General features: G+C 34.0%; 1 long non-coding RNA gene across 1 annotated transcript in view; it reads left to right on the top strand.

Annotated features, from left to right (window-relative positions):
* LOC123592497 overlaps nucleotides 1-25,777 on the top strand; it is a 78,864-nt gene that overhangs the window by 1,077 nt on the left and 52,010 nt on the right. The window contains exon 2 of the long non-coding RNA XR_006709808.1: nucleotides 3,060-3,192. This is a non-coding gene — a long non-coding RNA (uncharacterized LOC123592497). The remainder of the gene's footprint in view (nucleotides 1-3,059; nucleotides 3,193-25,777) is intronic.

Here is a 25,777-nt window from a genome sequence, read left to right on the forward strand (position 1 = left end):
CCCTGGTACTTTATAATGTGGACCATCTTTCCATACTTTTATTTGCCATCTATATACCATTTTTGGTGATGGGTCTGTTCAGGTCTTATTTTTTAACCTACTTGTTTGTTTTCATACTGTTGTGTTTTAAGAGTTCTTTGTGTTATTTTGAACAATAGTCCTTCATCATATATGCTTGTTGTAAATGTTTTCTCTCAGTGTGGCTCGTCTTCCATTCCCCTAATAGTGTCTTCCCACAGAGAAGAAGTTTTTAATTATAATAAAGTCAAGCTTATCAACTTTTTTCTTTTGTGAGTCATACTTTTGGTTGTATATAAAAAGATGTTGCCAAGCTCTAGATTTTCTTTTATGTTGTCTGCTAAGAATTTTATAGTTTTGCATTTTACATTAATGTCTAGGATTCATTTTAAGTTAATTTTCGTTTTAAGTTTTTTTGTGTTTTGTTTTTTTGTTTTTTGCATGTGGATATCCAGTTGTTCATGACTATTTGTTGAAGACTATCCTTTCTTCATTATATTGGTTTTGCTGCTATGCCAAAGGAGTGGGTCTTTTTCTGGGCTCTTCTGCATTGATCTCTTTGTTCTTTTGCGAGTACCGCACTGCCTTGATTACTGTAGCTTTATAGTAAATTCTAAAGTCAAGCAGTATCAGTCTCAGACTTTATTCTACTTCAGTATTGTGTTTGCTATTCTGCAACTTTTGTGTTTCCATATAAATTTCACATCAGTTTGTTGACATCCACAAAATTATCTGCTGAGATTTTGACTGGACTTGTACTAAATCTATAGATGTTACACATTTTTAATTCCCGTACCCAGTTTAATTGATTTCATATCTTAATTTTGGGATTTACTTATTTGGATTTATTCATCATAAGGGCAGAAAAACCATTATAAAGTTTTCCATCATTCAACTGACATCAAGTTAGCTAACGAGTTTGCATAGATAAGACACCATTTGTCAGGGAATTTATTTCTTTTATCATCATTTAAACGTTACTTTTTCTTGTAGGACTGGTACTTAATTATATCTCTCTCTGATTTTACATTTTTGGGATGTATTTATAATATAGCTGTGTTGGCTTGAATAATAGCCTTTCAACAATATTTACGTCCTAATCCCCAAACCTGTGAATAAGTTACATACATTGCCAAAGGACTTGCAAACATGATTAAGAATTTTGACATAGGGAGATTATCCTATGTTATCTAAGTGAGACCAATGTAATCACAAGTAACCTTATAAGAGGGAGGCAGGATGATCACAGACTTTGAAGGTGACATGATAATGGAAACAGAGAGCAGAGGGATAGAGAGAGAGACATAAGAATGAAACAGTGGTCAGAGAGAAGATGCTATCTGTTGGATCTGACAATGGAGGAAGGGGACATGAGCCAGAGGACGCAGGCAGCCTCTAGAAGCTAGAGAAGGCAAGGAAATAATTTAGATCCTAAAGCTTCCATAGCAATGGGCTTGCATCAGCTTTGATTTTCAGCCTTTGAAACAGATTTCTGACTTCCAGTCTGCAGAAATGTGAGATAATAGATGTGTATTGTTTTTAACCATTAAGTAGTCCACTGTATCTTCTTCGATCTTCTTCTGTTTAAACTGTCCTTACTGGATTATTTGTATCATGTGTTGTTAATAAGTTTTATCATAAATAACTGGAAGCAAAATCCAACCATCTCTCTCCATATGTCTACATGTATGTGTATATATACATACATCTATGTTTCGATATGCAATTATGTATATGTACAAATATACATATATACTCACCTACATATGTATAGCTACACATATAGCAAAACTAGAAAAAGAAACGTGAAATTTCATTTAGTCAACTATTGTCTTATTTGAATATATTCTGTAACTCAGACTTCCAGTATATCATTTCTCAGTGATCTGAGAAATCTCAGGTATTACTTGAAATTTAATTCTATGTTTTTTGAATTCATTTCAGCTTAGTAAAAAATTTTGAACATAAATCTATGCTTAATCCAATATTAAGTTCAAGCTGGTGGTTCAATTTATTATTATATGTGCAAAGCATGTTTTAACAAGACTAAAATGAAAAATAGGTTGATATATTTCAGTATGAATTTGAATGGAGAAGTAATTCATTCTCAAATGTCCCTAGATTTTTTTAACACAGTAAAATAATTTTAATACAGTTTATAAAATGTAATAAAACTTCATTGAAAATAAAATTATTGAAGAAATGGGACTTTATTTGAATTAGTCCATCATAAATAATAGATTCACATTCTCACTAGCATTTAAAACCTTTTGATACATGTGCATATATATAAGCATTTATATATATTATATACATAGTTAAATATATATAATTTACTAAGTTATTATTTTCTTATAATTTCCAAAAATCATATTAAATGTTTACTTTAAATTATTAAGAAGTTTGATAGTGGGGCGCCTGGGTGGCGCAGTCGGTTAAGCGTCCGACTTCAGCCAGGTCACGATCTCGCGGTCCGTGGGTTCGAGCCCCGCGTCAGGCTCTGGGCTGATGGCTCAGAGCTTGGAGCCTGTTTCCGATTCTGTGTCTCCCTCTCTCTCTGCCCCTCCCCCGTTCATGCTCTGTCTCTCTCTGTCCCAAAAATAAATAAACGTTGAAAAAAAAATTAAAAAAAAAAAAGAAGTTTGATAGTGATTTTACCAATAAATTTTCTGTCTGTGTATTATTTTAGGATATAATTTCTCTGAAATTTACTTTAGAAAAAGAGTATTCGATCTGGTAGCTGCAACAAACTTACACCCAACTGTATACAGCTCTACAACTATGACAAAAATTAAGATTAATTTTTGTCCTTGTATAACTATTAAAGAATTCTTGTACAGTATAAAAGATATGGTGATAGTTGCACTATTGATTCCAAAGTAAAAACTTTTAATGTTTGCTCATTAATTACGCTGTTTGCCAAAGGTTTTTTTTTTTTAAAGAATGTTCCTTTGTTAGAATAAATAGTGCATTGCCAAAATATCCTTTTTCTTGCTGTGAGTACTGGGGTTAATGACTAAATACTGTGATCTTCTGCACAGCATTGTCTTTGACTCAAGGAAGCCGCCTTGCCTAGAGAAATATAAGATATTATACTCCCTTTGTATTCAGTGATTATTCAGTGATAGACAACTGAATACTACGAAGCTTGAATCCCAGCCATCTTGTTTCAAGGTAGAAAAATTGGTTTTGCTATTTATATTACAGAAGCTACCTGTTAATGACATTAAAATTAACTTTTGCCAAATATCTCATTTTTGCTTAGTCCTTTCCCTAGCCTTTGTTTCTGTCTCCTTTACAGTATTTTCTGGAAGAACAGATTTTCCAAAAAAGTATGTATATATATATATATATATATATATATATATATATATATATGTCTCTATCTCAGGGATTCTAGGTCCTTCTCAGGAACCTGACCTAAGACAACATCTATTTCTTATTTACTATGATTTTGCATTATGAATAGATGGTGGGTGTATGTATTTCCTGGCCTGATCCATGGTAATAATTACATTGTTTTACTCCTTTTTTATTTTAAAGGAGTTCACAAACATTTTAATTTTTTATGTAGGTTTATTTACAGCAAAAGTAGAGGACACTGTTGAAAAGGATCACGCAAGCAGACAGGGTATACTGCTATGGAGTATTTTACTCATTTTGAATAACTGAAACAAGTATTTGAGGGTGTTGATTGATTTTTAGATGGTAAAGAACCTTTTATTCCCGGTATTAATCCAATTTGGTCATTGTTTTAGTCCATTTGGGCTGACATAACAAAATAGTATAGATTGGGTGGCTTTTAAACAACAGAAATGTATTTTCCAGTTCTGGAAGCTGGTAAGCCCAAGATCAGCTTGTATGTTTTATAAATGATGATCTTAGTATTTAATTGATGTTTTTAGTAGGATTTAGTAGTTTCTATATTTTTTAATTTAAATCTATAATTTTTCTGTTTCCTATTTTCCTCACCTATTTTATATTGATCTCTTGTTTTTTGCCTTCTTTCGGATGGCTTTCTTTTTTACTATTCCATTTTTATCCTCATTTCCTTGCTAGCTACACATTTTCTTAATCTTCTTTTAATATTACACTGAAGATTGAAACATTTGTCCCACTTATTAAAATCCATAAAATTAGGACTTTTTAATCACTTTTAGAATATGCTAGAATTTTAAAACATTTTAAATATATTTTCACCACTTCCTCCTGCTCAGCATCTCAGACTTTTCTACAGAAATTTTAGAATTGGCAATGCCTTAATGTTGTGCTATCTCATACAATAGCCACCATTCACATATGGGTACTAAGCACTTGAAATACAGCTGAAATGGAATGTGCTTTAAGAGTGAAATGCACACATTTTACTTTGGAGACTTTCTGAAGACTTAATACATACAAATATTTTTTTCTGGCTTTTCCTGGTGGTTGAATCAGGGATGTTGATCAGAAACCTGGAAACCCATTGGTGTCTGAAGCAGATGTTTCTAGACTGGAAATGTTTGAAATGTGTAAATATTTTTAAATAATACTAAATAAGCATGAGCCACAAAGTTTAAAGCCACAAGTTTTAAAAATTATTTTTAAAGCTTACATAGGTATGTGCAATAGGTTATAATAAATAATTTTTAAATAATAAAAATGTTTGTCTAGGAAAGATTCCAACATACTTCAGACTTAATACAGTCCCTAAATTCAGATTTATTCTAAATTACAAGGATTGGTACCTAAAAGAAAACTCTTCTGGCAAAGAAGAGCTGATAAAGTTTAGAAAAGCATGTTACACGCACACGATGTTAAAGTTTGGTTTTATGTTCCATAAAGATAAACAGTAAAAAAGCATCCCCAAATTTAGGGAATATAAAGCAGCATAAATGGTATTTTACAGGATTAAACTAACCATTAATTTTCCTTTACTAACTCCATTGGAAAATTCTCAACATCTGCCCCACCTTTAACTGAGATGTTTTTGCATATATTATACATTTTGATTGCCTTTGCCCCCACAATATTGGGCTCACTGTCCAAGGTGTTGAAACGTTCTTTTTATATTATTTCTATAAGATTAAAAAAGTAACATTAGTGTTGATGCTTGAAATGGAAGAAATTCATTTAAACTTTATTTGATATATTCAACCTAATACAGGAGAATTGAAATTGAGGACTGGTAAATAATTGTTTTTCATAAACCCTTTGACAATTGTAACTTCATCTATTAAAAGGCATGTGATAACATTCTGATGTAGTACTCTCAATCATTGCTTCAGCACACACACATATACACACACTCTCTCACACAGAATGGAATATTTGGACATGGAAGTCCAAAGTATGTTTTTAGTTGACTTCAGCTACTTTATTGCTTATTCCTCTATGAAAAATCTCCCTTTTCTTCTATAAAATTTTAGTTCCATTTTTCCTGATAATTGCTACGAGGCTCAGAAAACACACATAAAAATAATTTTGCCTCAATTTTATTTTCATTTATTACAGAGAGAATTAAGGGAATATTGACATTATTATTTTAATCAAAGAAAAATGATTCCCTTTGTCCTCCAGTGGCTCTGTTGAAAGGTCTTTTTGGTTATTCCAATGTATGAAAAAGGGCATTCATTACTCTGGGTGAAGTACGTAATAAGAATTTTTGATTTTAGTATCTTACAAGGTTGCTTGGCCCTATAAAAGGTATTCTTCAGAGAAGAGACTGAATCATTCTTGGGTGAATATAGGCTCCAATATTGGAAACTACTGTGGGACTATGGAGCAACAAGTGTGAAATGCCAGCTTGGCCTGGGAGAATGGACTCTTATTCGTGGGCTCGGATTATGGTTACCTTTCAGAATCAGCCACTGTGGTGCATGGTTCTGACTTAGAAAAATGACTAAATATGAGAATATGAAATAAAACAAGTATGTCTTTAACATCCAATACACAGGGAACCGTGACTGTGTGACTGGGCACTCTTGTAAATACTTCTCTCTATGTCCTCCAAAGCTCTCCTGTCACTTCTCTGGTTAACTGGAGGGACTTACAACATTGACAATAAAAACGTTTACAATGGTTGATTTCTTACAACTCTTCTAGTAATCTAGGGAAAAGAACATGCAACCACTAGTTGTCTAATAAAAGGATTCCCTCACCTGGTCTGTCTGAATATCCAAAGGGTGACTGCTGGAGTAAACCCACACCCACAGACGCACAAGAAAACACATGCATGAAGCAAGATCAACCTGCAGAAACATCGCAGCACAACCTCTTAATGAGGATGAAAAATTCTCTCTTATTTGTAACACAATGTGCAGAAATTACTTGGACACACAACAGAGACAACCCTTGACATTTCTGTTAAAGAGATATTTCCTGGATTCTCATCTCACTTCCAGATTGTGCCTCAGGGAGTAAGTAGTACATATGAAGCAGAAAATAAAAAACTACTACATGAGAATCATGTCTCCATGGATGATCAGCCTTATCTAAACCAAGATTCACCAGAATCTTAAATTTTGTTTCTTTATTTATTTTTCATTTTTTTTTAATGTTTAGTTATTTTTGAGACAGAGAGAGATACAGAGGACGAGCAGCGGAGAGGCAGAGAGAGAAGGAGACACAGAATCCAAAGCTGGCTCCAGGCTCTGAACTGTCAGCGCAGAGCCTGACACGGGACTTGAGCTCACCAACTGCAAGATCATAACCTGAGCTGAAGTCAGACACTCAACCAACTGAGCTACCCAGGGGCCTCTATTTCTTTATTTTTAAGTTGACCTGGAGGCATGATAAAAATCTTACAAAAATATCTTTTTTTTTAATTTTTTTTTTTAATTCTTTAACGTTTATTTATTTTTGAGACAGAGACAGAGCATGAACGGGGGAGGGTCAGAGAGAGAGGGAGACACAGAATCTGAAACAGGCTCCAGGCTCTGAGCTATCAGAACAAAGCCCGACGCGGGGCTCGAACTCACGGACCGTGAGATCATGACCTGAGCTGAAATCGGACGCTTAACCAACCAAGCCACCCAGGCGCCCCTCAAAAATATCTTATAATCACTGTGAAATAGTAAATTGAACAGAGGGAGTTTGAGGATTTAAGCTCTTCCAGTCCAACAAAAGTCCCTAGAATTAGGACAGAGATTTGATCTTCACTTTTTTTTTTTTTGTTTGTTTGTTTTTTTGTTTTCAATAGTGGACAGAGAACCTGTATATTTTTCAAATTATCCAGTAGATCCAAACACAAATCTTGGGCCATGGGAGGTTATTTATTTGAAAAACAGCTATTTTGATTTTCACTTACAATCAAAACCCAATTGGAATGATTTAGAAGACACAGTGAGTTAACACTACAGAACAGCAAGCAAATCACATGGAGATAGTGGAAATAACAGACACTATCAAGAAGGTTGAACAGGGCAGAGAGAAGAGCAAATAAAAAAGGAAGAAAATGATGAGGACTCAAAAGCAGATTAACGTCTCTTGTGAGCACAGCCCTGCAGCTGATAACACAACTCTGCTGTGAGGGCTGAAGGAGTGAAGGCTGTGCCTATCACTACCTCCTGTGTACTCATGAGATATCTGGAGATGGCAGACCAACACAGGCACTAATTTATCTTTCCCAGAGGTTTCACTTATCATTTAGCAAAAAGACAGGCATGATTTTTTTTTTCACAGATTAGGATTTTTTTTTTTTTTGTATTATGGTATCTACAGATAGCAAAATAAAACTGCATACTTTATGGAACATGTAAAATATAGGCCTTATCATCATTCCCACTTCATGCAATAGTGGTCAGTCATACAGGAGGAACTGAAAAACAGAGGCAAAAGCAACCATGCCCATATTTTTAAAAAAATATATGGGTATTACTTAAAATCTACAAATTAACATGGGGGAAGTCTGTATCTTTACTGTATAAAAATTCTTCATGATTTTAAATTTCTTAAGTTCTATGAAATCTGTAGTTTTATTATTTATACATTGATATATATATACATATACTTATATATATATATAAGTTTAAGATAAAGCTTTACTGTAATAAATGGTTGGGAGGAAAGTCAAAGATTTAAACTTCTGCAGGCCAAGAAAACCACCAGGAGGGGTGCCTGGGTAGCTCAGTCAGATGAGTGTCTGACTCTTGATTTCAGGATCATGATCTCACGGTTCCTGAGTTTGAGCCCCACATCAGGCTCTGCACTGACAGCATGGAGCCTGCTTGGGATTCTCTCTCTCTCTCTCTCTCTCTCTCTCTCTCTCACTCTTTTTCTCTGCCCCTCCCCCACTCATGGTCACTCTCTGTCTTGCTCAAAATAAATAAACAAACATAAAAAAAAAACCCACCACGAGTTGAAAAAGAAAGTAAGTATGGAGCTTTAGCTGTTAAGACAAAGTGTATTAGAGTTCTTCAGGAAACAGAACTAATAGTGTGCACACACACACATGTAGGTACATATATAATCTTAATCTATAAAACTACTCAATATGCTAAGAACTATTATATATAATACAATTAATTTTATATATTATATATTACACAATTAATAGAAAAATGGCAAAACTTATATAGTACTTCTTGTTTGCCAGAAAGTATTTTAAAGGCTATAAATATATATTTTTTAATGCTTGCCCTAGAGTTGCAATACACATTTGCAACTAATCTAAGGCCACTTTTAAATAACACAATAGTGATTCACAGCAGTGCAGGCCTCTTACCACAGAGTATTTCCAATCCCTTGCCTCCATCCCTTATGTTGCCTACTTTTCCCTTTGGAACCCTTTTCATATCATAGCTATTTTAAATTCCTTGTCTGGTAATTCCAAAATCTGTGTTATATCTGAATCTGCTACTGATGCTGGCTTTATGTCTTCAAACTGTGTTTTTTTCTTTCCTCTTAGCATGCCTTGTACATTTTCATTGAAAACCCACATTACATATCAGTTAATAGGAACTGAGGTAAAAGGCCTAATGTGAGGTTTTAAGTAAATCTGGCTAGTTCACTGTATTTAATGTTTGCTCCAGTTATAGGTCCAAGAGGTTTCAATTCCTCTCTTGTTCCTATGTTCTTTGGGTTTCCTTTATAAACTTCTCCAGAGTGCCCTGTACTCTTTCAGCTGTAACCCACTGCTACTACACTGGGGCCCTACTGATAGAGTGGTAATGTGCAGAGAAAATGAAGCATTCTACAATCTCCGGATTAAATCTGTCTTTTAGTAGGCCTGTGACCTTCACAAATGTTTTTACACCCCCTCTACCATTTTTGTTGAGACAGAAAGGATAGAAGGGGCCAGAGTTGAGGAAATATCCTACCCCAGGAATAGATCAGGCTCTTGATAAAGTCTTTCCCCCTTTGATATGGATAGCACACTGGGTATGTTTCAAATGGTTACTTTTTCTTTCCCCTACAAGAAACATGAGGTTATCTTTTCTGACTCTTCGCTCCTTGGTTCTTAAAAGTAAAATCCATGAACGTGCAAGGCCCCAATTAAGACGGTGGCCCAGAAGTTTCTCACTCTCATGTTAGTCCCCATTCAGCCTCCAACAATTTGTCCAAATTGCTGTTTTAAGTGTTTCTACTGTTTCATGGTACCAATGGCTTCTGCTTTAGGTAAGGAGATCTCAACCATGACTTTGGATTCACTTGATTCTCGAGTTTGGGGTGGTAGTTCATCCTGCTACCCAGGTTCTGTGATGGATCCAAGAAGAGTCATTCATTTTCAGTTTGTTCAGTTTTGTTGTTGTTCTTATAAGGATGGGTGTGGCCAATTCAATTTCATTACCTATGGAAGCTGAAACCAGTAGTCTAGCTAGAAATTACTTAAATCATACAACAACCCATGAGGTATATAACTGCATTTACAACTTATCCTCTACTTAATGATAGGAGAACTAAGTTACAGAGAAATTAAGTACCTTATACATGGTTTCAAAACTCGTATTAGAAATAGGATTTGAACCGATAACACGGCTCCTGAATCTACTCCTTTCATCGCTAGGCCATGTTGCCTTTGTCCAAGGCACATAACCAGTAAAAGGTGGACAACTTGTCCAAGGTCACATAACCAGTAAAAGGTGGAACCAGTAAAAGGTGTGTGTCTCTGACCACAGCATGGTTCTGCATGGATTCGGGTCATGTATTGGTCCACATGTTAGTATGCCCTAGAATGTCTGGATGTTTATCATTATTTACACTTCACCTTACACAAAACTTCCCCATTTACAAATTCTGTAGAGACCCCAAATTAACATTCTATTTTAATCACCCAACATATAATGTGATATCTTTCTCTGGCACAGACTAATAATATCTAGCAGGTATTGAGTGCTTACTACATGCTAAGTGATAGTTCAGTGATTTTTGTACATTAACTCCTTTAATTCAAACAAATCTGTGAGAACAGAGGTACCATGTTCTTATTTTAAGGCACAAGGAAACTAGATTATAGAAAGTTTAAATATATTTCATAAGTTTTTATATGTGATCTCTTATTGAAATTACATCTTTAATATTGACTTATTTGTATATGCTACAGTGATTAACACATGAAACTGGAGTCAGTGAGACCTGAGTTTTAATCACAATTCTGCCATTTATTAGTGTGACCTAGTTAAATTAATAAGCTGATGGACAAAAAAAATCTAAGAAAAAAGGGAGCTTGCATGCATGTATTGAAATATTTCAGGAAAATAAGATATTTTAAAATATTTTCCAAAAAAATGTTTCCCCAAGTTAATTGAGCAAAGAGAGAGCATGATGGCTTTAAATACAATAAAATAAATCAAGTCTTAGTGCTTTAAAAATATGTAAATTATAGTATGGCAGAAGATAAATAATGTGTGCACTTCAGTTTGTGAAGTTCCTATTGACGTATCTGTAAGGACAGTAATTCTTTCCTTGGCAACGTCCAGTCTACTTATGAATCCATCAAAGGCATTCTTTCTTTCTGTTATAGTGTTTTTCATTTCTAGCATTCCCTATTGATTCTCAGAATTTCTGTCTCTTTGCTTATATCACCCATCTGTTCTGAATATTGTCCTTTTTACCATTAGAGCTCTTAACCTATGAATCAGTTATTTCAAACTCACATATATGGTCTCAGCACACACATATAACAACTATGTGCTGAGAAAAATTATGTAGTATAATATATAACATAACCTAGTGACCTATGTGGTAATAATTACATCTAAACATTTTTAGAATAGATTTTTTTTAAGAGAATAAGAAGGACAGTTTAGGCACAACATTTTGAAATAAAATTTAATACCAGAAGCGCTTACTAGATTATAGAATCACTTCATAAAATGACTTCTGAAGGTCTATAATTTTGCTCACATCGTGTTAAATGTTAAGTGTTTTACAACTTTAGTGTCCTATTATTTTATATCTTTAGTATATTCATGATTTTAAAAAATTACACAACCTGAAACTCTATTTTCTCCCTTTTATTAGTGTTTTAAACTATACAGACAATTGAAAAGTTAAAGCAAATAAACAGGCTGTTTCTCACATAGAAAACCTTTCATGAATCATCTGAAGGAAGTATTTAAAAATTAAAAACAAGCAATTTCTGGAATTGTCCATTCATTATAATACATATGGTAGTGTATGAACAACCTCCATGTTTGATGAAGGTATTTAGCCTAAGAGGTAAGTTCAGAATTTTCTCACCTCTTCTGTGGTTGCACACTGGCGCTACTTTATAGATTGTGACGTGAATGTGATTTGGAACTTGATACTACCAATCCACCTCTTTTCACTGATTCCTCCCAAAAAGTTCAGGCAACTTAATTCATTCGTTTGTTTGTCAGACTTATCAAGTAGTAGAATTCACAGTTTCAACTTAGTATCTATAAACATCTTATCACATTCTAAGCCTACATCCCATTAAGTACAAAATAAATCTGAATCATTTATACAAAATAATAACAAAGGACAATGGGACAGGACTTTTCTGTCCCAGGGATAATGATTTGGATATCTAATGTAAAGTAGAAATTTAAAACTACTTCCATCTATACATTGCATCCTTCATTTCATAATTAGTACCATAGACATGCCAACGCATGCCATCCCAGACACAGAGAAAAGCTAATTAGCCTTGAGGGATTGAGGCTTCTCAACTAGTTGTAAATTCTTAGTCATCTGGGTGAAAGGCCCCTCGAGAGGTCAAATGATGCTGCCGTCAAACCAGCACATGGAAAGAGAACCACACCGAATGGTCAAAGAGGTCATCAATGATAATAAGTACAGAGAAGTTTAAGTTCAGGACCAAAATATTACAGAGTGATGAGTTGCACAGTTTATGAAAAGGCAATTAAATTTGAAGTACTTCTAATTAACTGCAGGGGTGAAAAGGAGCCATAGAAAGATAGTGGAGGAGGAATAAATCATGGGCCTCTAAGAAAAACATTGTTTTCATCATTAAAATTCCTTTACTTAGATTTTCTTCTGTAGAGTTTTAGGGATGGCAGAAACCACCTAATTAAAAATTCACACATTAACTATTAGTCATTTTTCAATCATATTATATAATGCCCTTGGAAAAAGAAGCTTTTGATAATAATATATTCTACCAATTAAAGTAACTCAGAAATTTCTTTGATTTACAGTAAAGAAACCATACTTGACAATGAAAGTAAAACCACTTGAATTGCAGTCTCTAAAACAATTTCAGTCATTCTGTGCTTCCTTTAATGCCACTTTCTATAGCTAAATTGGGTATATCTTTATCAGGAGAGCTTGTTAGAAGTAATTTGAGATTATGACTAATCTAAATGGAAAATACCTATTAAGAAATGTATGATTTGTCTCATTTTCATTACATTCTTATTTGAAAAGTCTTCTGTTTCCTCAGGAAAGAAGGACAAATAATTGGGATTATATGTGATATCTAAAAGCTGCACTAATTTTTCAAACACTCTGCAGTTTTTAAAAGCTTATAGAATTCATCTAAAATCACAGTGATTGAAAAGGCATTTTTCTCCCAAATGATCAATTTGCCTAACTCATATTCATTCATACTGTTGAGAAAATTTAGATGATTTTAATCAAAACATTAATAAATTAGAAAAGTAAATGCATTTGTACAATTTTGGAAATGAACAATACTTTGAAGAGCTGAAGTTTAAGGTAGCTGCTCCCTTTGCATAATAAAAAAATCAATTAAATTCAATACAATATTCATCAGAATCTACTTGCAATAAAAAAGATATCAGGATAATTATCTTGAAGTACGGGTAGGATTTTAACAGTGAGAAAGAGAAAAGTACATTCCAGGTTAGGGAGAATAGGGGCTTTTTAATGAATGGGATGCTATGGCACAAAGAAACTGAATGACAGAAGACCTACTTCTAGATCTGGCTTGACCACCAATTTGATTTCTGTCATTGAGAACATGCCTTTATTTCTCAAAGCTTAAATATTTTTGACATTTTAAAAATAAAAATAAAATAAAATAAAAAAATAAAAATAAGATATATAAGACCTATTTTTTTTTTGTATTCCAGACTTCTTATTATCTATGATTATATAGGCACATTGAAAAACTTAAATTTCATTGAAGAATGGAATAAGTTTAGTGGCATTATGGAAATTAAGGCCAGAGAATTATTGTAGAGCCATGTTGTGGGGGGCTCATGCATGCCAGCCTGAGTATATGTATAATCCTTTAAATTAAGTGAAAAAATTTATATTAGCACATTCTGACAATAGAACCAATAAAATTATTTATAATGAAAAACACAAAATCGTAATAATAATTCCTGGTGATGCTTTTCATACTTCTATTGATGTGCTCCTAACATCAAAGAATATTAAGCCTTAGTCCAGAGGAGCCCTGTGACAGTGAAGTTTTCTCTATTTTTAATGTTTGGGTTTAGCTTAAATATTCATGAGACCTTCTGGGATGCCTGGGTGGCTCAGTTGGTTAAACATCTGATTCTTGATTTCAAGCCCCACATCAGGCTGCGCACTGATAGCCCGGAACCTGCTTGGGATTCTCCCTCTCTCACTGTGTCTCAAAATGAATAAAATAAATTAAAAAAAAATTCATGAGACCTTCCACGATGCACCATTGCATATCCATAGTTTTTGAAATGACAAAATACCCCAAAATCTTTGAGGTAAACGGAACCTCCAGAAAAATACTTCATGCCCCATCTCAGATTTCTGGAGATGTGTCTATTTAGGTAATAGAGGTCTAAATTGTGTGTGTGTGTGTGTGTGCATATACTCTATCTGTGTATATGTGTCTTTGTGTGTGTGTATGTGTGCATGTATCGATACATATATGTATACTGGTGTTTATTAAATTACAAAATGAAACAAAATAAAGTGAAATAAAGAACTCACAGTCACTTTTATATACATTATTATCTTCTTCCAAGACCCTTCCTTGTGTGACACAATTATGCTATGTCTTTAGCATTTAAATAGACAGTTTTAAAACAACCAATTTTTCTTTCTATTAGCAGAAAGCCAAATTATGCAAAACACAAATTGATTTACGTCACATTTTTAGCAAATGTGCTTCAACCAACAAATTTCTAAGCAAGGCTATAAATCCAAAGCTTGAATAAAGAAATAGACCAAGTTGAGTGTTGCTAAATATATTAACAGAAAAGGAATTCATAGCAGTTAATCATGAAAATCAAAGTAACTAATCGTTTATTGTCTAAGAACTTCAAGGCAGTAGAAAAATAGTGAACTAAGAAAATTAGCCAAAGTTATATACATATGCATACATAGGTATACATATATACATTTATAGAATATGTAATAAGGGACATTCAAAGGAAGATTATATAAATAAACTTTGCTCCTAAAGTGGGATTTTTCATGGAAGAAATCTTATTTCTAACACAACTTCATCATGAAATATGTCTTCTCATGTGTAAAGGAAACCATAATCTTAAAAATTTACATTTTCATGAGATATTAAGACATTATTAGATTAAAAAGGTAGATCACTTTATGAACCGAGGCCAGAGAAAAAGAATGATGGAGGACTTATTTTTTAAAAAATAATGTTAATAATGCTAGTACCAAACTGTTATAATGAACTTCTACTTTGGACTTTAAAACTGTTTCCAAATTGTGTGAGAAACCTCATGATTATGGGCATTTAATATAAGATGTTTTTATTATAAAATCAGAAAAAATAATTATTTATGGGACACATGTGCTATTGACTGTTCTAGCACATTCATACATGTGTATCATTAAAAATCACCAACTCTCTAAAAGATGATATACACATTTTCATGAGAGATCAGACTAACATATGTAGATAAGTTACCTACATTCACTTACCCCTAAGAGACAGAATTTCAGCTGTCAAGTCTGTTTGAATAAAAATCCTAGATTTTTCCACTATACTTTGCTGCCTCTCAAACTATAGGAAATATTAGTATTGGGAGAATGCTTTGAATAGTCTAAAATACTAACATGATTGGTCATGAACTGTGAATGATGGAAATAATCCCAATCATTTGCCTTCAGTCTCCAAACTCAGGCTGCTTCCATAGCTGTGCAGAGCTTATACATGCCTTTTCTCAGATAGTAATTATGCTGGAATCAGAGCTTTTGATGGGCAAACTTAAGGTTGTCTCACCAGACTCTAAGTTGAAAGAGATCATCATGTAACTTCAACTGTTAAGACTTTCACAGATCTTGCTCCAGTTTTCCAAACCATAATTAGGAATAAGTTACTAGGTGATGAAATAGGGGAGGTAAAAGAAAGAAATGGGAGAGATGATTTGGTCAAATGAACCACTTCACAGTGATATGTAGTAAGGAATCTGTTTCTTCTCCCTTTCTTTTTTTTCTTTTTTTTTCTTTTTTTAAAAAATGTTTTGACATTTATTCATCTTTTAAGAGACAGAGAGAGAGCACAAGCAAGGGAGGGGCAGAGGGAGAGGGAGACACAGAATCTGAAATAAGCTCCAGGGTCTGAGCTGTCAGCACAGAGCCCAATGCGAGGCTCGAACTCACAAACCACGAGATTGTGACCTGAGCTGAAGTCGGACACTTAACCGACTGAGCCACCCAGGCGTCCCTTCCCTTTATTTTTTTTATTAGATTTTTTCTTAATTCTCTCATTTTTTTTGAGCATTCCTTATGATATGAATTTTCCTACATATAGAGATCTCTATGTTTTATAGTGATTAGTGTTATGATTTCAATAATATTAACTCTTTGAAAATCTTTACATGAAGGTATGATTTTCTGGATATCTATGCAGTTTCTTCCATAGGAAAAAAATGTTTGTGTAAAACAGTAAGACGATAGATGTTTTATGAAACTAACAATGCATTAAGTATTTTTTAAATTCTAGAAAGAGTTTTATCCTAGTTTCATGAAAAATATATGACATATATTGAACAGATAGCACAGATTCAAAAATGAAAAGAGAACTTGCTTTCTGTATGTTGGAGAATCTCTTATAAAAATATTTTCTCCATCTCTAATTAGGTATCATTTACTAGCTAGGCCATCAACATTATGGGTACAAATAATGATTTAGAAAAAAGAAAGAAAGAAGAACATTGTAAACTTACATTCTCTGTCCAGCATAATAGTGAATCTCAAAAGTTTTGGTTTAAGAACCCCTTGCAACTCTTATTTATGGAGAACACCAAAATACTTTAGTTTATGTGAGTTATATCTATTTATACTTACTGTATATTAGGTATCAAATATTTCTAAAATTCTTAGTCTTCATTGAATTGTAATTGCATGTTAACAAATTATATTTTTATGAGAAATAACTATTTTATAAAACAAAAGGTTAGTGAGAATAGCAGTGTTTTCCATTTTTGCATATCTTTTTTTTAAGTTTTATTTATTTTGAGAGAGAGACAGAAACAGAGCAGAACCAGCAGGCGAGGGAAGGTACAGAGGGAGTGAGAGAATCCCAAGTAGGCTCTGACTGTCAGCACAGAGCTGGACTCACAGCTCATTCTCTTGAACTGTGAAGTCATGACTTGAGCCAAAATCAAGAAAGTCAGTTTCTCAACTCACTGCGCCACCCAGATGTCCTGCAAATCTTTTTAATTTCTTCCTTAATTGCACCAGCTGGATTCTCATGTCTACTTTGATATTCAATATATTGCAATATCACATGTCCTATAGCCTCTGGAAAAATCCACTATACACTTATACACCTTGGAAATTATGCAAAATAATCATTTTGAAATGGAACTATGATCTTATTTAAGTCCCACTAGACCATTAACTTCATTGGGTCAAAGGCCATGTCTGTTTTACTGAGCAATGTATACCCAAATTATGAAGTCTTTTCTTGTTTACAACTTTCCAATGATTTTCTTTCCCCTTCAAATAAAACTTAGTGTAAATTATAAACCCTCCATCTGCATATGTGTCTTTAGCCTCATTTGTATCCCTTCTCCCTTACCCCCACATATATTTGCATTTTGAATCCCATACATATCATTTTCTAAATTCTCAACAAAGTCGAGCTCTCCCTTTCCTCTAGGTTTTCATGTGTGCTATCATCACCTGCCCAACTCCTCCTTATTCTTTTTTTAAGATATTAGTTGAACTATCAGTTTTTCTAAGTTTCCTTTCCTAGCACTTTGGATCTCATCTTACTTAAGTTCTCAAGTGAAAGACTAAGTTAAAAATAATAAAAATTACACTTGAAATTTTCTTAATTGCCTACAATCAATGGTAACACTATTTTGTACAATACAACTGTATATAATGATTTATACACATACTCAACTTTTGAGGAGAAGATTCCTACTTTGGGTCAGGATGGAAGAAGGAACTAAGATTTTGGAAACAAGTATTTGTAAATTTTTAGTAAGAAATTGAAGAAGCTCTAAGACATTTCTTTTTTTCTTTTCTTTTTCTTTTTTTTTTTTTTCTTTGCTTTTATTTGTTGAGGACCATGAGTGAGAAGCAAGTAAAAATCAGATCTGGGAAGAGTGAAGGTTTAAAACAATCATTTCAAGTGAGGAGAAATAAACTGAACAAAGGTGTTTGGCAGCTTAAGACAAGTTTTGAGTTTGGAAGTCATGAAATTGTACCAAAACCAATCATCTCAGTTTTGCGATTATTTCCATTAGGTAGAAAAAATTTTGAAATAAGTTGGATTTGGTTTCAGGTATAATTTTTATGGACAAACACAGTAAAGAGAATAAAGATCAAGAGAGTTAAAGTAATATCAAGAGAATAGAAAAACAAAAGCCCATGGAATCTAAGTTTTAAGGGTAATTTGCAAATAAACAGAAAAATTTAGGAATATTAGAGGTGTCCATGAAGTTTGCAAATTAATGTATTTAATGAATAACCTGGTCAAAATGTGTGTGTGGGAGGGTAATACACAGAGTAGGAGTTCTAAATTATTGGAAAGCAGGAGCAGATCAGATTCAGGTGAATGTCAAATTATGCTATGGGAAATGGCTTTGGAGTGAAGTAGAGGGGACATTTGGAGACGAGGTCAGTGAACTGAGGTCAAAGTGTTACATGGGCCAAAACAATTGCACAGTTTATGATTACCCTCAGCAAATGAGGAGACATAATAATATGGATAATTATAAAGCAGACACAAAATGAGAAGACTCGTAGGCAAACCTCAATGAGGCGGTTTGAGGTTGTGTGTATACGTGCATGTGCAGATTTGTTGTTCGTTTGTCTGCTTGTTTATACCTTAGCAGAGGCTTGGCAATGGATCTCAGAGTGAGAAAGGCATGAGAGTCCCACTTGTAGACAGTGGAATGCATCGAATGCCAAGAATGCTAGAAAAAGAACAATCACCACTTGATGGGACAATGGAGCTTCCTCTGCAGCAGTAAGAATGGGAGAAGAAGGAAACAATCATTGAAGAAATTGAAGGTGGAATGCATTTTTGGTAAGGGGGCAGGACTTTCAGATGGCAATAAGAAAAAGTTTGAGGAGAAGATACAAAGGAATGGAAGGAGTTGTTAGGACAACTGATGTAGAGAATGTCAAGAGGACAAGTACAGCATGGAAATAGGAAGGTGACACATGCTTTACTTAGTCCTGACTGTCTCTTGGAGGACATTTCCTGGTTTCTCTTATAGAAAGAGCTGTGTTTACATTTTATTATTTGGTTAGTTTCTGTAGTTCCTCCATACAGTTTTCTACTTACTTGCTTTTGGAGGCTACAAGTTTATTCATATTTTACCTTACAGTATATGATAGTTTAGCCTTATGTTCCAATGAAGACCTGTCTTCCACTGAAAATAAGTTAGATTATTCCATACTGGCAAAACATCTTTGTTTTAGGGAACTCACAACCTACTACTCTGCAAAGTACACATGATCTATTAAGCTGCTTTTTAAAGCCTCACCCCAAGAATAACACAACTTAATGCATGATAAGCTCCCGCATCTCTCCTGAAAAGTTACTAATCTCCTGCATAGAGGAATGAGTAAACCCACAGATTATTTCCTAAAGTAGGAAAGTTATTGGGGTACTGAGGTAGTAGTGTGAAAACAACAGAAGGGTTTACTTTGCACTTTGCATAAATTTGTTCCTTTAGATTTTTCAACATTCAACCTTGGACCCTGTTACCTCTATGTGGTTCCTTATACCTTATTAGTGCTGGGTTTTAATTTCTAAAATGGTTTTAAACAAATGAGTACTGTGACAACTGCTATCCTTTACCACGGCCTTTGAGACTTGATCTGACCTTCTGCTCATTTTCTGTTTTATTTCTTCTCTCTTCTGTATTCTATTCCAGCCACATAAGGATCCTTGCTTACTGGTCCATGAAAAGCATGCCTCTGCCTGGGTCCTTTGCCTTGATTATTCTACTGAAGATCCTGTTCCTTTAGACAATCATGTGTCTTACACTATCATATCTATCAGGCCTTCACTCTAGTGTTCCTTCAGTTGCAAGACTTTTACTGAAAACCCTGAATGAGTCCTTCTACACCCCACCCTAATCTCTATTCTCTGTACCCAGTCTTATTTTTCTTGACAACACATATTGCCATCTGACATTCTATATCTGTATGTATTTACTTGTTTATTGTCTGTGTTTCAGTTATAGATAATAAGCATCATGATAGCAGGTACATTGTTTCTCTTGTTGTTATACCACAGTGCCTAGAAGGCAGCAGTCATTAAATATTTCTTGAATGATTCCATTTGCTATATTTAAGATAATTACAACTTATCAAAGGTCCCTATTATATCTACATAAGCTGCTCTTTGCAGAAAATGTGGATTTATTGCTTACCCTATAGGGACTCAATACAAATAGTACTAAGACTATAAGGAACATTAGGTTTGCAAACAAGCCTTTCTAGGACATCTGAAAATTGCAGAAACACAATCTATCATCCTTCAAGAAATTAATATCTACTACGGCTTCTTGGGCTATAATGTGTTATCTGCAGTTTATTAGCGCACTTCAAAAAAGTTCAGATACTACTGGGACTAACTTGCAGCCTATGTTATTAAGTGTGAGAAAGCCACAGCTCAATATTCGCTTGACAATGAATGGGCCAACCAATAAATTGAAGACAAAATAAATTACATGGAAATAGATGAAAATGAAAACACAATAGTCCAAAATCTTTGGGATGCAGCAAAAGTGGTTCTAAGAGAAAAATTTAGAGCAACACAGGTCTACCTCAAGAAGCAAGAACGGTCTCAAATAAACAACCTAACTTTACACTTAAAAGAGTTAGAAAATGAATAGACAAACCCAAACCCAGCAAAAGGAAGGAAAAAAATAAAGATTAGAGCAGGAGTAAATGATATAGAAACTAAAAACAAATAAAACAATAGAACAGGTCAATGAACCAGGAGCTGGTTCTTTGAAAGATCAACAAAACTGATAAACCTCTAGCAAGACTCTAAAAAAATGGGGAAGGGGAGAACCCAAGTAAACAGAATTACTAATGAAAGAGGAGAAATAACAATCAATACCACAGAAATACAAACAGTTGTGACAGAATTTTATGAAAACCTATATGACAATAAATTGGACAATTTAGAAATAATTGACAAATTCCTAGGAATATAACCTACCAAAACTAAAGCAGGAAGGAATAGAAAATTTGAACAGACCAATCACCAGCAATAAAGTTGAGTCAGTAATCAAAACTCCCCAAAAAACCAAAGGCTAGGACCAGATGGCTTCATAGGCAAATTCTACCAAACACTTAAAGAGTTAATACTCATTCTTCTAAAACTATCCTAAAAAATAGAAGCAAACCTTCTAAATTCATTCTATGAGGTCAGGTTCACCCTGATACCAAAACCAGACAAAGACACCACAAAAAGGGAAAGAAAGAAAAAAAAAAGACTACAGGCCAATATCTCTTTCGATTATAGTTGTGAAAATCCTCATCAAAATATTAGCAAATGAAATCCAACAATACGTTAAAAAAATCACACATCACAATCAAGTGGGATTTATTCCCAGGATGCAAGGTGGTTTAATAGTTGCAAAACAATCAGTGTAATACATCATATCAATAAGAGAAAAGATAAAAGCCATATGATCATTTCAATAGATGCAGAAAAGACATTTGACAAAGTACAACATCCATTCATGATAAAAACCCTCTGCAGAGTAGCTCTAGAGAGAACACACTTAAATATAATAAAAGCCTTATATGAAAAACCCACAGCCAACATCATACCCAATGGTAAAAACTGAGAACTTTTCCCCTAAGGTCAAGAATAAGACAGGGATATCCACTCTTACTACTTTTATTCAACATAGTACTAAAATCCCTAGCCACAGCAATCAGAAAAAAAAGGAATAAAAGGCATCCGAACTGGTAAGAAAAAAGTAAAACTTTCCATTTGCAGAGGACATGGCAAGATATGTAGAAAACCCAAAAAACTATTAGAACTGATAAATGAATTCAGTGAATTGATGAGATACAAAATTAATGTACAGAAATCTCTTGCATTCCTATACATTAATAATGAAGTAGCAGAAAGTGAAATTAAGGGGGTGCCTGGGTGGCTCAGTAGGTTAAGTGTCTAACTTGACTTTAGCTCAGGTCATGATCTCGCAGTTTGTGATCTCGAGCCCCATATCAGGCTCTGTACTGACAGTGAAGAGCCCGCTTGGGATTCTCCCTCCCTCTCTGCTCCTCCCCTGCTCATGTGTGCACATCTCTCTCTCAAAATAAATAAATATTTTTTTTAAAAAGAAAGTTAAATTAATAAAATAATACCATTTATAATTTTACCAAAGCGATATTTAGGCATAAACTTAACCAAAGAGGTGAAAAATCTATACTCAGAACACTGTAAAACACCGATGAAAAAAATTCAAGATGATGCAATGAAATGGAGAGACAGTGCATGTTTCTGGGTTGGAAGAACAAATATTGTTAAAATGTCTATATTACCCCAAGCAACCTACAGATTTAATGTAATTCCTATCAAAATACCAACAGTGTTTTTTACAGAACTAGAACAAACAATCCTAAAATTTGCATGGAACCAGAAAAGACCTCAAATAGCCAAAGCAATCTTTAAAAAGAAAAAACAAAATTTGAGTAAAACAATTCCAGATTTCAAGCTATATTACAAAATAGTAGTAATTAAAACTGTGTGGTACTGGCATAAAAATAAACATATAAATCAATGGACTAGAATAGAAAACCCAGAAATAAATCCATATTTCTATTGTCAGTTAGTCTTTGACAAAGAAAGAATGAATATGCAATGGGAAAAAGACAGTTTCTTCAAAAAATTGCATTGGAAAAACTGTACAGCCACATGCATAAAAATGAACTGGGCCAGTTTCTTACACCATGCACAAAAATAAACTCAAAGTGGATTAAAGACCTAAATGTGAGACCTGAAACCATAAAAATCCATGAAGAGGGCACAGGCAGTAATCTCTTGACTTTGGCTGTAATGACATTTTTTTAGATATGTCTCCTGAGGCAAGGGAAACAAAAGCAAAAATAGACTATTGGGACTACATCAAAATGAAAAGCTTCTGCACAGCAAAGGAAACAATCGACAAAACAAAAAGGCAGCCTATTGAATGGGAGAAGATATTTGCAAATGACATCCAGTAAAGGGTTAGTATCCCAAATATATAAAGAAATGATACAACTCAACACCCAAAAAACAATCCAATTAAAAACTGGGCAGAAGATGAACTCACATTTATCCAAAGACATACAGATGGCAAACAAACAAATGAAAAGATGCTCAGCATCACTCATCATCAGGAAAATGAAAATCAAAACTATAAGGAGTTTGTGAGTTCAAGCCCCGTGTCAGGCTCTGTGCTGACAGCTCAGAGTCTGGAACCTGCTTTGGAGTCTGTGTCTCCCTCTCTCTCTGTCCCTCCCCTGCTCATGCTCTGTCTCTCTCTGTCTCAAAAATAAATAAAACATTAAAAAAGTTTTTTAAAAAAAGAATGATAAGTGGGGAAGCCATTGTGGAAAATAGTATGGAGGTTCCTCAAAAAATTAGAAATAGAACTACTCTATGGTCTGATCCAGGAATCACACAATTGGGTGTTTATCCACAAAATTCAAAAACACTAATTCAAAGGGACACATGCACCCCTATGTTTATGGCAACGTTGCTTACAATAGTCAATACATGCAAGCAGCTCAAGTGTTCATTAATTGATGAATGGATGAAGAATATGTAGTGTGTATTTGTGTGTGTATACAAATATATATATATATATATACAAATATATATATACAAATAAATATATACAAATATATATATACACACACATGCACACACACACTATAGAATATTATTCAGACATAAAAAATAATGAAATCCTTCCATTTGCAACAACATGGATAGAGCTAGAGAGTATAATACTGAGCAGAATAAATCAGTCAGAGAAAGACAAATACCATATGATGTCATTCATATGTGTAATTTAAGAACAAAACAAATGAGCAAAGAAAACACAATGAGAAACTAACCAAGAAACAGACTCTTAATTATAGAGGGCAAACTAATAGCTACCAGAAGGGAGGTGGGTTGGGTGATGAGGGAAATGGGTGATAGGGACTAAAGAGTACATTTTTCATTAAAAAAGAAGAAAAAGAAGTTCAAATCCCACTGGGACTGACCCACAGCCTATGTTATTGAGTGTTAGATAGTCAGGTCTCCATATTCCCTGGGGATTATTCCTATTCCCAATAAGTATATTTGTAATAATCAATGAAGTTAAAGTTATTAACTTATTCTATTATTTACTGATATATAATTAACACACTAGCCAAATATGTGGTAAGCATTACCTTGATTGATCTCCAGCACCTGATCAGTGGACTGTCCTTCCAAATACAATCAGTATTTGCTTCTCTCACCTTAAATGTAAATCAGTATATACAAAGTGGATTTACAAATTCTGTGTCCATTATATCTTCCTGAATTATCATTCTCCTAGGCTTTAATAATTCCAGATAGAGTTTGCTGTCTCATGCTAATTAAAGATGATGTAATAAAAGCCAGATGAGCTTTGCCTTCATTTCCTTGAGGTCCATCTATGTGCATATGGTTCTTTAATCAAAATCTTGGACATTTAGCCACTCTATGCCTCTTGTGTTTATGAGCTAAATGTAATTTTTAAATACTGACATTTTGTATTCTGAGCTCACTAAAGTCATCCATTTTTAAAATGTACCAATTTTACATTCCACTCTGCCTCACTGTTAACCTCCCTGCTTTCTACAGACATCCAGAGAAACTAGCAAAGAAAGGTTTATCTATTATACTACTGCTTGGGCAACCTCTTATTTGTGTCACTTCCCCTTGTAATCCTAACCCTAGAGATTATTCGGAATGCCCCTTCATAATATATTTCATCCTAGCTTCCTTTTCTACAATGTTGGGACACTGATGAACACAACCAAACAACGTCCAATTATAGAAAACACAACAGTTTGGCTCTTGTAATACCCATCCCCATCCCTTTCTAGCATGTCTGCTTGCACTGTAAATGCTGGAAAGCTACAAACTGCATTTTCCAAATTTACTTGCACTTATCATGCAGATCTGTTACCTAATTTCAATAAAGCAGAGAAATGTGAAGAGGCATCTGCTCCCAAAGAAAACAGATCTTGTGGGAGAGACTTTTCATTATTCTGGGGCAGCTGCAGCAGAATTTGAGTGTCTGGTCGCTAGCAGGTGGCATCCCTAGCAGTTTCTGTGTGCAGTTCAGTATTTCTCCTGGCTCCATTTATTTCTAATGGTATAGCACAGAAACTTGATCCTTAGCTTCTGAGAAATTCTGTAAGATAGCTATCATCCTCTAAAATCCTATTGTGCTTAAACCAGCTAGAGAAGACTCAGTTATCTGCAACTAAGAACCTTGAAAGAATTAGAAGCATTCTTAACTACCTTTCCTGATACTTCTCAAGTCTGTTCTCATCTTCCCTATATATTCATGGAAGTCAAAAATTAGTAAGTTTTGATACTGACTTCCTACATGCAGTTTTATGAGGATAATACTCAGTTTCTTAGATGTGGTCTACCTTTGAACAGTTTTATAATTTGGCTATCTTTCTGTGTTAGAATTATAAGAATCCAAATCACTATCTCTAATTTATTGATGAAAGTTACCATGCTTTCTTTGCTAATTCTTAGCATCCATAGCATCAGATCTGAGGATTTATGAAAATATGTATGAAACCTTTAACATCTCACATGATTATAGTCCTTCCTCCATTCTTTGGAGCTGCTTGTCTTTACTAACCTGAAACTCTTTTCCAGAACCTTAGATATCTGTAGATACAAACTATCTTGTAATTGCTT

The sequence above is a fragment of the Leopardus geoffroyi genome, chromosome B1 (genome assembly GCF_018350155.1).
Source record: "Leopardus geoffroyi isolate Oge1 chromosome B1, O.geoffroyi_Oge1_pat1.0, whole genome shotgun sequence".
NCBI classification, from domain to species: domain Eukaryota; kingdom Metazoa; phylum Chordata; class Mammalia; order Carnivora; family Felidae; genus Leopardus; species Leopardus geoffroyi.